This window comes from Mchenga conophoros, linkage group LG19 (assembly GCF_057382185.1).
Source record: "Mchenga conophoros isolate Kocher_MC1m ecotype Shallow Benthic linkage group LG19, M_conophoros_male_GT1.1, whole genome shotgun sequence".
NCBI classification, from domain to species: Eukaryota; Metazoa; Chordata; class Actinopteri; order Cichliformes; family Cichlidae; genus Mchenga; species Mchenga conophoros.
Window position 1 is genome coordinate 21,169,191 of NC_140544.1, and position 12,299 is coordinate 21,181,489.

Sequence of the window (12,299 nt, forward strand, 5' to 3'; positions counted from 1 at the left end):
AGGAGAGCAAACACAAAAGCTCAGAATTTTTTTTTTAAAAATGAACAAAACTATGAAAAAGGCTCATGGTAGTCAATTACTCTAATAATTACTAAAAGGATATTCATAGATTTTATCAGGCTCATCTAACTTATATTCATAGTGATATTTACTAAGCCTCTGAATTAGACCCGAGGCGGCCTTCGGTCCGAGTGTCAGGGGAACTGATCTTCAGGTAAGAAGTTATGACCTGCAGTCTATCTGGGTCAGATATAAACCAAGTTTAGGTGGAGTTTATTTTCGTTGTGCTGACTTTTACAGTCAGTTAGAATAACTCGTACTGCGCACTAACTAGCATGACTGGGTGGGTGCTATGATGTTACTGATAGTGAACTTTATTTTATTCATAAGGTTAGTTAGTAGAGTTGCCAACCGTCCCGTAAAAAGAGAAAATATTACGCGTTTCGTATTGAGGCCAAAAGGAACACAGTTTGTCCCGTACTTCAGCTAGAATGGAAAAAGACACAAAGCTGGAGTCCTTCTGTGTCTTTACGCTGCACAGCTGTTTCTTCTTCTCTCATTCTCTCCCCTCCCTCTCCTGCTGCTACTTCAATCATGAAACTGATCAATGATCAGCTGATCGGCTTTTCTCTCTTGTTTGTTTATCTCCCACTTTGCGCCAAAAAGAGGAAACCAGCGGATGTCGCGCTAAACAACAGCACCACATTTAAGCTTGATCAGCTGTTGTTAAAATTTTGTTAATATTACCTTTTAGTATCAGCTGATGTTTGCTGGAGCCAGAGCTGTAAAAGCTGCTGGTCATGATATCAGTTTGAATATGTGGTGAGAGGGAAGCATGAAGATGATACCAGGAGATGTCCTTACTGAATCATCACTGCTGAACAGGTGATGGAGAAACAGGTTTTTAGCTTTTAGGTGACATAAATGACTTGAAAGGAAGTTAGGAACTATTTCTGAGAGACAAATAACACCAGGATCCTTTTTTTATGTAGCTGACTACTGGTAACTGTGCAGGGGCGGGTCTAGCAAAGTTTTGCCAGGGGGCCAGGTAGGGCATTAACCCTTTAAAGCCGGTCGGAGTGGGCACGCTCCGTTTTGCGTAACTATTTTTAAATCCCTGTAGAACCAGAACCGTGGAAGCTAGCGCAATAATTTTTTTTGCATATGAAACCGGGGGAGTTGTACTTACATCTTATGCCATCAGCTTGTCCTAGGTCACAGTTTCCTTCCACATATAGCTTTGCAAAAATTGCATAAAAAGTGCTTGCAGGAACAAAAACATAATATTCCAGAAACATGCTTCGCCAATCTGATCAGCTGTTTGTAACACTTCCCACATTGAAACTGATGTCAGCGCGAACGATCGCATGTCCGCCATTTCCTGCCCGAAACCGGAAGTGACGTCATTTTCGCGGAAAATGTAGTTTTTTACCTTAAAAGCCTATACTGGTGTTTTTATAAGTCATGGTTGACTTTATGCTTTTCTGAATAGTTGCTGGGATGCTTAGAACTCGAATTGCACTGCTTAAAATAGTTTATTTTGATGCACATGCTGTTTTCTTTGCAGATTTGCATCATAGGATTGTTTTTCGTTTTTCCTGCAGTATATAAAAATTGGTGTATCTCAAAAATAAAACTATGAAGACACTCAAAATAAATTTGCTGTTGTTGTAAACTATTTTTTGCAACTGTTTTGTATTTAAAGTTTTGAGGGATAAGCCTCTTAAATTTCTCCAAGTAGAAATATATGTAAAAAAACAAAAACGATTTTAAATTTTTTTGTAGTTTATTGCACATTTTTTTGCAATTAATGTAGTTACTATGGACTTAATGCATACATATTATTAAAACATGGGCTGTAACAGTTGTATTGATGTATAGCAACTTGAAATGCTCCCAAAAATGGCACTACAGCATGTAAAAATATACAGTAAGCTCTGGCGGCCTTGGTTCTATGGTAGGTCTTAAAGGGTTAACAGGGAAAGGGGGGCACAAAGAAATACTTTTCTTTCTTATTCTCATTTAAAATATCTACTTTCAACAAATAATTATCTGAATCTTACAACAAACGGTTGATAGATTGATACATATATACCATCAAGACAGTGTACATCACTGTCACAACAGCATTTGCTTTCATTCAAAGGCTTTATGGTTTTTCCTATAATGGTGGGCCGGTCTCTAGTCAAAATGCCTGGGCTAATTTTTTGTCCCAGTCCAGCCCTGTATGTGGCTCATCTGCAGTCTGGAGTTACCTACATCTCCCTACTCGGAAGGCAGAATTTCCGAGTTCTGAGTACAATCGAAAGCACCACGACTGCAGTTTTTGTGTTGGATGTAAAAAGTGCACGTGACGCTGTGACGTAGGCTAGAATCATGGCAGCAGTCGACGACGGTCCAGGCGTGGGATTTCTCTCGTGGAAATATGCACATTATTTTTTTCCTTTCTGTTGGTAGGTAGCACAGTGCACTTGTGGCAGGATAGTGCTAACATGTAAGCAAGCTAGAAGACTGGCAATCTTGCTGGGTATCCAGTTAGGGAAGCAACACATTAACAAGAGAATTCTGGGTAAAACCAAAGTTACTTTCCCTAGTAACTAGTTACTTTGAAAGTAACGAGTAACTTGAAGTAACTGAGTTACTTTTGATAGAAGTAACTAGTAATGTAACTAAGTTACTAATTTAAAGTAACTTACCCAACACTGATGATAACACATCTGACCGGCATGAAGTCTTTTTCTGTACCAACAAGGTGATTCTGGGCAGTGTGTCCTTAAAAACATTTGAGTAAACTTGGCAAGTGGAGGACAAAAGAAGTATGTACAGCATCTGAAAGTCATGTCATCAAGAATCAGGAAAAAATCCAGAAGAGACCTAACACAGGACATGAGAGATGCATCTGGCCTGTCAGTTGATCCATCTACTGTAGGAAGCTATTCAGACCATTTCTGATCAGAAATGGTCTGAATGGAAGGGTGGCTCTCAAGAAGCAATTCTTAAGGAAAGCGAAATGAGTGTCAACAGGTCTAATGGAGTGATACATCCAAATTTGAAATTTTTGGCTAGAAGAGAGCGTGAGTGTCTACAGCCATCTGTAAAACACAGGCTCTGTCATGGTTTGGGGTTGCATTTCACCCATTGGTGTTTGGGATCTTGTCAAAGTTGATGGAATTATAAATGCAGAAATGTACCATCATATTTGAATTGAAAATGCAAGACCATCTGGAAGGCATCTGACTCCTAGTGGTTTCAATTATGAGTATGACAATGATCACAAACACTGTGTGTTTGTGAAAAGAAAAAACATACCTGGATAGAAAAACACACAATGGAACACTATTAGTCATGGATTGGCCTCCCCAGGGCCTGGACCTCAACGTTAATGAAGCAATGAGGGATCCAACTAAGACTTTTATAATGTCCCTCAAGAATCCTGGGGAAATATTCCTAAAGACTACTTAAAGAAATTATTAGAAAGCCTGCCTAAGAGAGTTCAGGCTTTGCCAAAGAAAGCAGGAGGTCATGCCAAATACTGACTTTCAAGCTTGCTAGAATTGTGCAAACTCTGTTTTTGCCTTAGTATATCTCCATTTATGTTTGCGAATCATTCACTGAATCACTGCAGCTATTTGCCATTTTCCTGGCAAAATATAAAGAAATGTGGCTCAAGACTTTTGCACAGTACCCGTATGCGCCCCAAATCAACTCACCCCAAATGATCCCTTAATCGACTGGAACTCAGAGTCATATTAGAGAGGCACTTCTGGTGCGAGCAGCGTGTCATTTGTCATACATATTACTCAAGATTTATACTTGAGGCTAATAGTCTTTTTGTTCACTTCTGCCTTTGTCACACTTGCTCCCAAATTTTTCCCTCTTCTCTAATTAGCCCCTTTATGCTTGCTCTTGCACTTGAAATCTTTCACTCTCTTCTGTGCATATTCACCCCCACACTCTGTCTGCCACTGCCTCTCCATCTCTCCGTCATCTCTCTCTTATAGAGATGGATGAAAGGGGATATCAGGGAGCCTGGGTGGAGAGCTCAGCTGATAGGCTGAATCAAGGCAGGTCATTTACTCACCACAAGCCCATCCATCCTGAAACCCACACATACCCACTTAAAAACACGCACACATACCTTTACTCACCTCATACTTTCCCACAAACACATTGCGTCTAAATGACTTCCATCTCTCTAGGTGTATTATTTCACTCCTAGGAAGCCTGGCCAGAGTTTAAATATTCAAGCTGACTGGAGCAAAGGGATCTTTTCCATCAGGAATTTGTTCTTTCACACATTCTTGAGCATGCACATTCACCCAAACGAAAATGCACACCTGGTCTAAGACTAAGAAATATCACACATAGTCAGGCACGCACCCTGTGCTCAAAGCTCTAGACATCTCATTACTGGCATGGTGTGCTTTCATCGCTGGGGTATTGTGAATGAATGCGTCCCTCCTGAAGTTTTTGCTGTTTACAGCTCTGTTCCCCGTGGGCTGACTGTTAATGACATCGCGCCATTCTGCATCTGTACTTGGGAAACTGTTAGTATGATACTCCTGGTAACTAAATAATGTTCCCATCTCACAAGTCCAGCTGCCTGCTGGTCAAATTACAGCCAAGCGAGAGGCTATTTTCTGCCCTGCGCCACTGCATCTAAAACAGCTTAGTTTACCCCCAACGTGATGGCATGATTACTCCAAATGCTTGACGCCACCTCCGGCAGGTTAGCAAATCAGTGAGCGAGGAAGATAAAACTGGACAGCAAGAAGTGAGAGAGTCATGATCTTGGAAATCATGGTGATGGGAAGCCAGTGAAAGGTGTTCATGAAAGAGCAGGCGCACGCTGCCGCTCCTTCCTTTTGGTTATTGACAGATGTGCGGCGTAATCAGAATACAGCATGTATCCGCTACTGTAGGGCAGATGGATGAGGCAGGGGGAAAAATGCGATTACAGTAGCAATCATAACTCAGATTAGCCTTCCTCTGTACCTCTCTCCACTGTTCAACACGGGAATCAATCACCATCACATTCACTACGCTGCCTCATATCACACACAGGGCCGCACCAAAAGGACAAATATTATTCTCTCTGGTAGAGAAAACAACATTGTCTATAGAGCAAGGACAACAATCGCTCTCTTTAATAAATAACGGCAGCTATTATGATCATAAATAGTGAGGGGGCCAGAGGCTGTTTGTAGGGGGGAGGATGATACATGAATCCATTCAGCATATTTCTGCTGTGGGCTTGTAACTCTGCAACTGAGGGGATCAAAGGATCTCCTGACAAAAGAGGCGCAGATGCAGCGTGCTGAGATGACAGCCTTCACCAATGCTAGAAGTGCACTCAGCACTAACATTGGCTGACTAGAGACCTGACTAACCAGTCCAGAACAGCACATTTAGTCCCCCCCTGCTGTTTCCTCTATCTGATTATTATTGATGACATCAGGACATTCGCAAACCCGTGGAGGCTCATTAAAACAGAAGTCAACTGATAATGAAAGTGAACACTCTGCACTGGATTACTTAATTTACTCAACACGACTATCACAGAAGAATTTGCATGCTTTGATATGTGCTTGCTTTTTAGCTATTCCCCCTGGATCGCCATTTGATTAAACTGTGGAATCATGTAGCAAAAACTTCTTCATGAGTAAAGCCCAAAGCACTTGGCTGGTTTGAGTATGTGATCAGTCTGTCTGGATTTGTGTGTCATAATGTGCTTGTGTGTGCGTTGTATCCTCCTGGTCCTTTCTGTTCTACAGTAGCTCGCAAGGCTTCAGGGAATGGAGAAAAAACAAAACGCTGATGTGCTCTGTGTCTTGATCATTCAAATTAAATTGAAACCACGCTGAGAACAATATTCCATCAAATGGTTTGTAAATTATAGACATTCACATTCATCACGCAAATACTCTTGCAGACACCCTCACACCCAGACAAATAGTTAGCATACCTGTACACGTATACACGTTTTAACTCACACAAACACTTCCACGCTGCTACAGTTGGTTTGCCACCAACATGCACAATGAACGAAACCCCTTTTATTTCAGTTCTCTCTCTCCCCCACGCAGAACGATTCCCATAAACCGAGAGCCTGGAGATAAAGAGAAGACATGGCCTGTCAAGGCTTTTATGGCTTTTCCTACAATCGCTCAGGACTACAGTGGTATTTTTATGATGTTGCAGTACAGCCCCCAATTCTCCTAACACGCCACACCACCAAGGAAACTAACAAGGCCCTTATGTTTAATGGGCTCAACACGCTCATACCTCCAGCGGTCTTCAAATCGTCATAGCTACGAGCTGCCCAAGCAATGAGCAACCATTTCCCTCTAATCAAACCTAATTCAAAGTGTGCTTTACACTTTATGCCTGCTGTTTCATCCTGCTCCCCCAAGGGCCACAGTCTCTTGTATACTTTTCTGCTCGATCACCGTATTGAAGATGGTGGGTGGAATTGGATGGAGTCAGGGTTTTGCATATATAATTCAGTGGTGACAATCAGAAAGACATGGCACTGTCTCCATCAACAGTTAACTGTGAAACAAGATTTAGCCATCCTTTAGTCTGTGGCCAGTCCCGTGGTGGAGCCTAATAGTGTGTATCTTACTGCTTATCACTGTTTCTCTGAGCCAACAGGCTGTTATGCTTAGATAACCATAGTCATTTGCTGTGTTAAGTGGCTGATTGCTTCACAGTCGTGTTTTGCGTGCATGTGTGAGTGTGTGCCATGCTTTCATGCATGTGTGAGCACGTAAATGTAATTTGCTCGCCTGCGTGTGTATTGCAGTTAGGTGTGCGCACATTGCCACTTTTGCCTCAGCTGCATATGTTTGTGTAGCAGTGCCAGCTTCTTTCCAACACCAAGCTTAGCTCCAGTCCCCGGCAGCATGGCTGAGTAAGATTAAAGTCACCCATATTACACTTACCGCCAGGAGACGTAAGGAAATTAGAAGAAAATTAAACAATGCCATTTGCATACAATTACTCAACAGCAAAGCAAACAGCCCAGTTAGCCACTGTCTGGTCAACTAAAAAGTGCGGCTGTCAGTGTTGCTTTATGCAAACAGCTTTGACTAGCCTTATTCAGTCATGGGTGTTATTTGGACTGTGAGGGTAAAAAATTGCACAAATTCAACAGCTTTTTTATTCATTGTGTATGCGTTAATGCAAGTGTATGATGTTCAGTGCCCATGTTTTCATTCGCCAGTTGTGCACTGAGGGTTAAATCGCTCCGCTTAAGTTGGATTTAGATTATTTTATGTGTGCGTGTAAACCTGCATTTGCTGACATTTTAGTCTGACATTCAGCTTTCAATCCTCAGTTTTCATCTCAGGTGTTTGAAATGTAAGGCTGGCATCCTGCAGAGAAAATATTTCTCTGTCTTCCTCAAGACACGCATGCACTCTACCATCACTATCTCTCGTGTTCCTTTGTGTTGCAGACACATTCAGATGCAAACTATCGCCTTTTACCTCCTTTCACAAACACGGATATTAAACCACATATCAATTTCTCTTCCCGCTTTCATCTCAAACATATATTCCCATCTACATCCGAATTTCTCTTCCTCTGTCTCTCTTCCTATCTCTCATTCCATCCTCCCTACGTACAGGCAACTCGCCTGGTGACAGTCGGGGTAAAATATTAATGTGTTCAGTGAAGTGTTGTTGTCTGGAGTGCTGCCCTGACCATGAGCTTTGTTCCTGGACAGAGGAAAAAGCTAAGCAGCCATTCAGAGGCTCAGGCAGAGGTCCATGCAGCTGGATGTAGCAGCGAGGACAACTCCAAGCAGGGCCTCACTCTATCCACCACTGCTTAGCTCAATGCAAATGAGTAATGACCGCAATGTTAAACCCAACTAGAGCTAGAGTGTGCTTTTGCAATAAATCAAGCTGCAGCAAGGTAAAGTGATCCGTTGCCTGAAGCAGTGACGGAAGGCCAAGCAGAGACATCTGGTTTTTAAGTGCTTCAGCTTGGGCCTTTTTGCCGCCTTCAACAAACCAAATTCTCAAATACAAACACAGAAAATGCACTTGCTCCCATGTCCCACCCCTTTGCTTTTCCTTCCAACTTACTTTTAATAAGCTTTGAAACTGCAGGTGCTGCTGTTTTTTCTGTGCTTATTTTTTTATTTCTTTTTTTGTTCAGGGAAATCTTTTTTCCTCCCCCATTTTTGGCTCTCGAAAGTCTACAACTGAGTGCACGCCTTTGAGTCTCCCAGCTTTTCTTATGGAGACCTAAATAAGGAATGAGCTAACTAACTGAGAGCTGCTACCTCCTGTTCTGATTCAACGCACTCCTGTCGGTTTGCTTACTCCACATTGCCCAAAGATCCTTTTGGGTTTATGCTCACACCTTGGTGTGTTTGCACTGTATCTGTGTCTGCTTGTTTTTGCCTACTGCGTGTGCGCCTCTCTGCTGCCTGGGAGTGTTAGGTTTGCAGTTTGTTTGAAGACCTGAAAATCATTGGCTAACAGCACACTGGAACTGTTAAGTAGAAGCAAAGGTTTAGTTCAAGGATCCTAATTTGCAGATGTGTGAAAGGGGCTATGGATTTTATATTTCATTGGAATAATGCTGACACTCTTTTAGCTTTGCTTATCTTGCATCCTTAGTTCTGAGTCTTTCTAACCTCATGCTTGTGGATAGAGCTTTTACCTGAGAATAGAAAAAGATAAGAGCATACGCACAAAAGCACACACACATACACACACTGGAGATCCTTACAGGTGAAAATCTAGCGCTGCTTAGCGAATCCATTACAGTTCTAACTCAGCCTGAAAAAGTCCTGTGTACTTTACAAATAGATAAACCTGGGTCTGGACCTGAGTCGCACAGAGGGGCTCAGAACTACAGCTAGCAAGATCAGGACTGTTTGTCTGTAGCTGGTCCCTGCACTCCAAAGCAAATTCCACAAAATAGCACAGAAGTGAATCTGTGTTTCAGAAGAAGCCTGCCAACACACGTTAAACTTCCTAGTTCCAGACAGCACAGCCACTTTTAATCTTGACATCGTAGCAAATATGCCACATGTATTCCTCTAGATAATGACTCAGGTGTCCTCAGGTCCGCTAAATTCAAAGTCTGGTACGTAAAATAATAAAATCAGACTCAACCCGAGGCAAGAACACCGGGATGTCAAAAACAACACAGATTCATGCAGACAGCTCAAAGTGAAGACTGTTGTAAGTATTCACAAGCCAGAATGCAACCATATACATATGCATACATTAAATCTGGTGTGTCACTGGGATAAACACTGATGTTTCCAGCTTATTTTGAAGACACACTGGATTAAGCTGGAGCGATGGCTGACTGGCAGAGCTTTCATTGTTCTGGATACATTGCAATACTTAAAAATGCTATATATAGGGTTTTGAAGAGCTTTTCAGCTTTTTTTTTTTTTTTTGAGAATGAGTGGCAAATGCCTCCTTTTTATAATCCAAAAAAGAACACAGTGTGCATGTGTGTTTAATAGAAAAGCATAATGACGAATAAAAGGCTGACTGGCAGTAAGCTGTTAGAAGCTTACTATGAGTTGGCATCAGCAGCTAGGTCATTCAATCATTTTATCTTACACTGCAACACTGTGACATAAGCAGGAAGATATGAGATTCAAAAGTTTGAATTACGCAGCAAGGTGTGTTTGATGTATTTGCTTGGCCAGTGCAGTGCCTTGCCAACTTACCTTACTAAGAGTTGTTTTCGAAGAATTTTTTTATTTTTAATTAAGGTTTTGGCTTCCAAAATTTCTGAAAACAAGATAATTGAGGTTAGAAAAATGTGCTACATTCTGCTTCACAATGATGCTCTCATTCCTGCATTGGAAATCCAGTGCAACTGTTTCATTTACAACACTGGATTTTTTCCTTACCTAAAAGCCAAAGTTTAGTAGCTACCACGCTCTGTTTAGATGTGTTTAATGCTGCCCATGTTTATTTTTATCTCATTTTTTGCCAATTTGCAAAAGCCCGTGGAAATGAGCATTGTTATCTACTCCAGTGAAGTGTAACCACACTTTTAAAATTTTAGTTCTCTCCACAATTATCACTAAGAGCAGTGTGTCTGTGTGTGTTCTCCAGCGAGTCATTGCTACCCCTGACCCTTGAACACAGGCTCAGGGAGAGATCTCTCCTCGGGATTGGCTATAGCAAAACTGCATTACAGAAGAATTTCTTGATCTTATTGCAAAAGTAGAAAAGGAGTTGGTGAGATAAAATGGTGTTATATCAGGCTAGAGTATTTTCAGCATACAAAGCTGAAGGTGTCTGTTTGTTGGTGATCCTTCTTTTCTGATGTTGTTTCATGTTACATTACATCACCTTTGCACCAATACGCACATCAAAAACATGTCTCTTTTACTCTAATACCACAATTGTGATGAAACATTCAAATGCAGACAAGAAAGGATTAAATTAATAACCAGAATAAGCCTTACTGATGTGCTTTTTCTTTTCTTTTTTTTAAGAACTTTCTCACTGGGTCCACTTGTGTGGATCACACATTCGACTTCCTACAAAACATTTTCAGAAGTCTTCCCTCTCAAGCCAAAACAGCAGAGTGCTTCCTTATCTTATGGGCTGGAACTCACGTCCTCTCGAAATGGCTCATATCGCCTTATCTCTCCAGAATCACATCACGGCCCCCATGTCTGCCTCTTCCGAGTTCTCTAATTTGCTTTCTCTTCTAACACCAGCAACTACAAACACAACTTCTTTAACGCCTTGCTGAGCTTTTGCTATTATTCTCACGTCCTCACCCTTGAAGTAGTTCTGCTGTCGTGCTCCCTGTAAATTGATCGTGAGCGCAAGCTAAATGCCTTAAATGTAATTGAAATTGTAAAAGAATCTCTTTAAAAGTCAAACAAGCTATCTATGATTGTGCTAGGAAAAAAAATAATGCTGGTACAAAACAGCTGACGCAGCAGTGAGATATCCCGCAGATGAACATTATCACAATTAATCTGACAGTGATAAATGCAGCAACAATTCGTCTCTCGTTTTCTAACAAGCTATGTAGACAAGGAACATAATTTACAGCTTTTTCTCCATTATGCAGACTCAGTCTGTTCCGATTTTTGTAGCCTCTGACAATTTTTTCAGGACAGGAATCATAACATAACCATACATTTAGTCGAATATTAATATTTAAGCGCTAGCTTAGATAGATCGTACTCAGAGGAATTTAGGATGAGAGCAGATATAGATTTACATACTAATTCCTCCAGCTGCCTTGAGGCGCTCTGTTGATCTTCTATCGTCACATTTTCTGTATATGCATAATATTAGTTTTATTCCTATCAGAAATACACTGAATAAAACTTGCACCTGTAGGCACTACCTTCCCATTTCTATTAGTCTCTGTCATCCATTACCATCTCGCCAACAACCCCCACTTACCAGATACCCCCACATTTCTAGCTCCCCTGCGGAGTTCAAACGAGAAGACCTATCTTCAGTTGTCCCCTTGCACACACCTGGGCCTTTCCGGGAAGACAAACATACGGCATTAATTCATCCATGTCTCTCCAGACTTCAAATATTTTTTCTCTGACTCTCTTAAGAGACTCAAGGACTTTCAGCAGAGGGTTGCGCTGTTTACTCTGTACTCCTGGGTGGGATATTTCCACTTGAATAAATGTGTCTCAGTGTGGGTTACATCTGTGTTCAGATAGCTTATCTTCAGATATACAGGCATGTGTGTGCTTTCCACAAGTGTTTCTGGACATAAGCTCGTAGATTAATAGTATACAGATTCAATTAGGTAACTTCTGTGTGTGTTTTATTTTATAGTGCACAGACGTCTTTCTGGATATATGTTACAAAGATCCTGAAAATGTGTATGCATTTGTGCCAGAGGATGTTCTTCTATTCATTTGGGTGGAGCCATTCAAAGCAAACTTCAGGTCATGTTAAGCTAAACTTTGAGCTCTTTATATAAAAGCAGTCTCCCCCCTCAACCTTGCCTGGAGCACTGATAGGATGAAAAATGGATAGAAACCCCAAAGGAAGGAAGGGGAAGGTCCATCTGTGAGCTGCATTCAAGGACAACAGTGTTATCCATTTTGGAACAGTATGAAACAAGCTAGTGTTTTCAGTGGGGTTTGGAAATGTGGGCTTCTGGATGAACTGTGGATGCTACTGTTGTCTTGCCAAGCCAACTGTGATGTTGCAGATTAGATGCGAATCATTGACTCCTTGTTTGTATCAGTGCGACTCTTCTCATTCAGAGTGAGAGATAATGAACAAATGTGACTGATTGTTTCTGATCTGTGTTGCTGT

General features: G+C 41.4%; 1 protein-coding gene across 2 annotated transcripts in view; it reads left to right on the forward strand.

Moving 5' to 3' along the window:
* Positions 1-12,299, forward strand: part of LOC146552183 (glutamate receptor ionotropic, NMDA 3B-like) — a 94,956-nt gene that overhangs the window by 42,786 nt on the left and 39,871 nt on the right. The gene's annotated exons all lie outside the window — the stretch shown is intronic.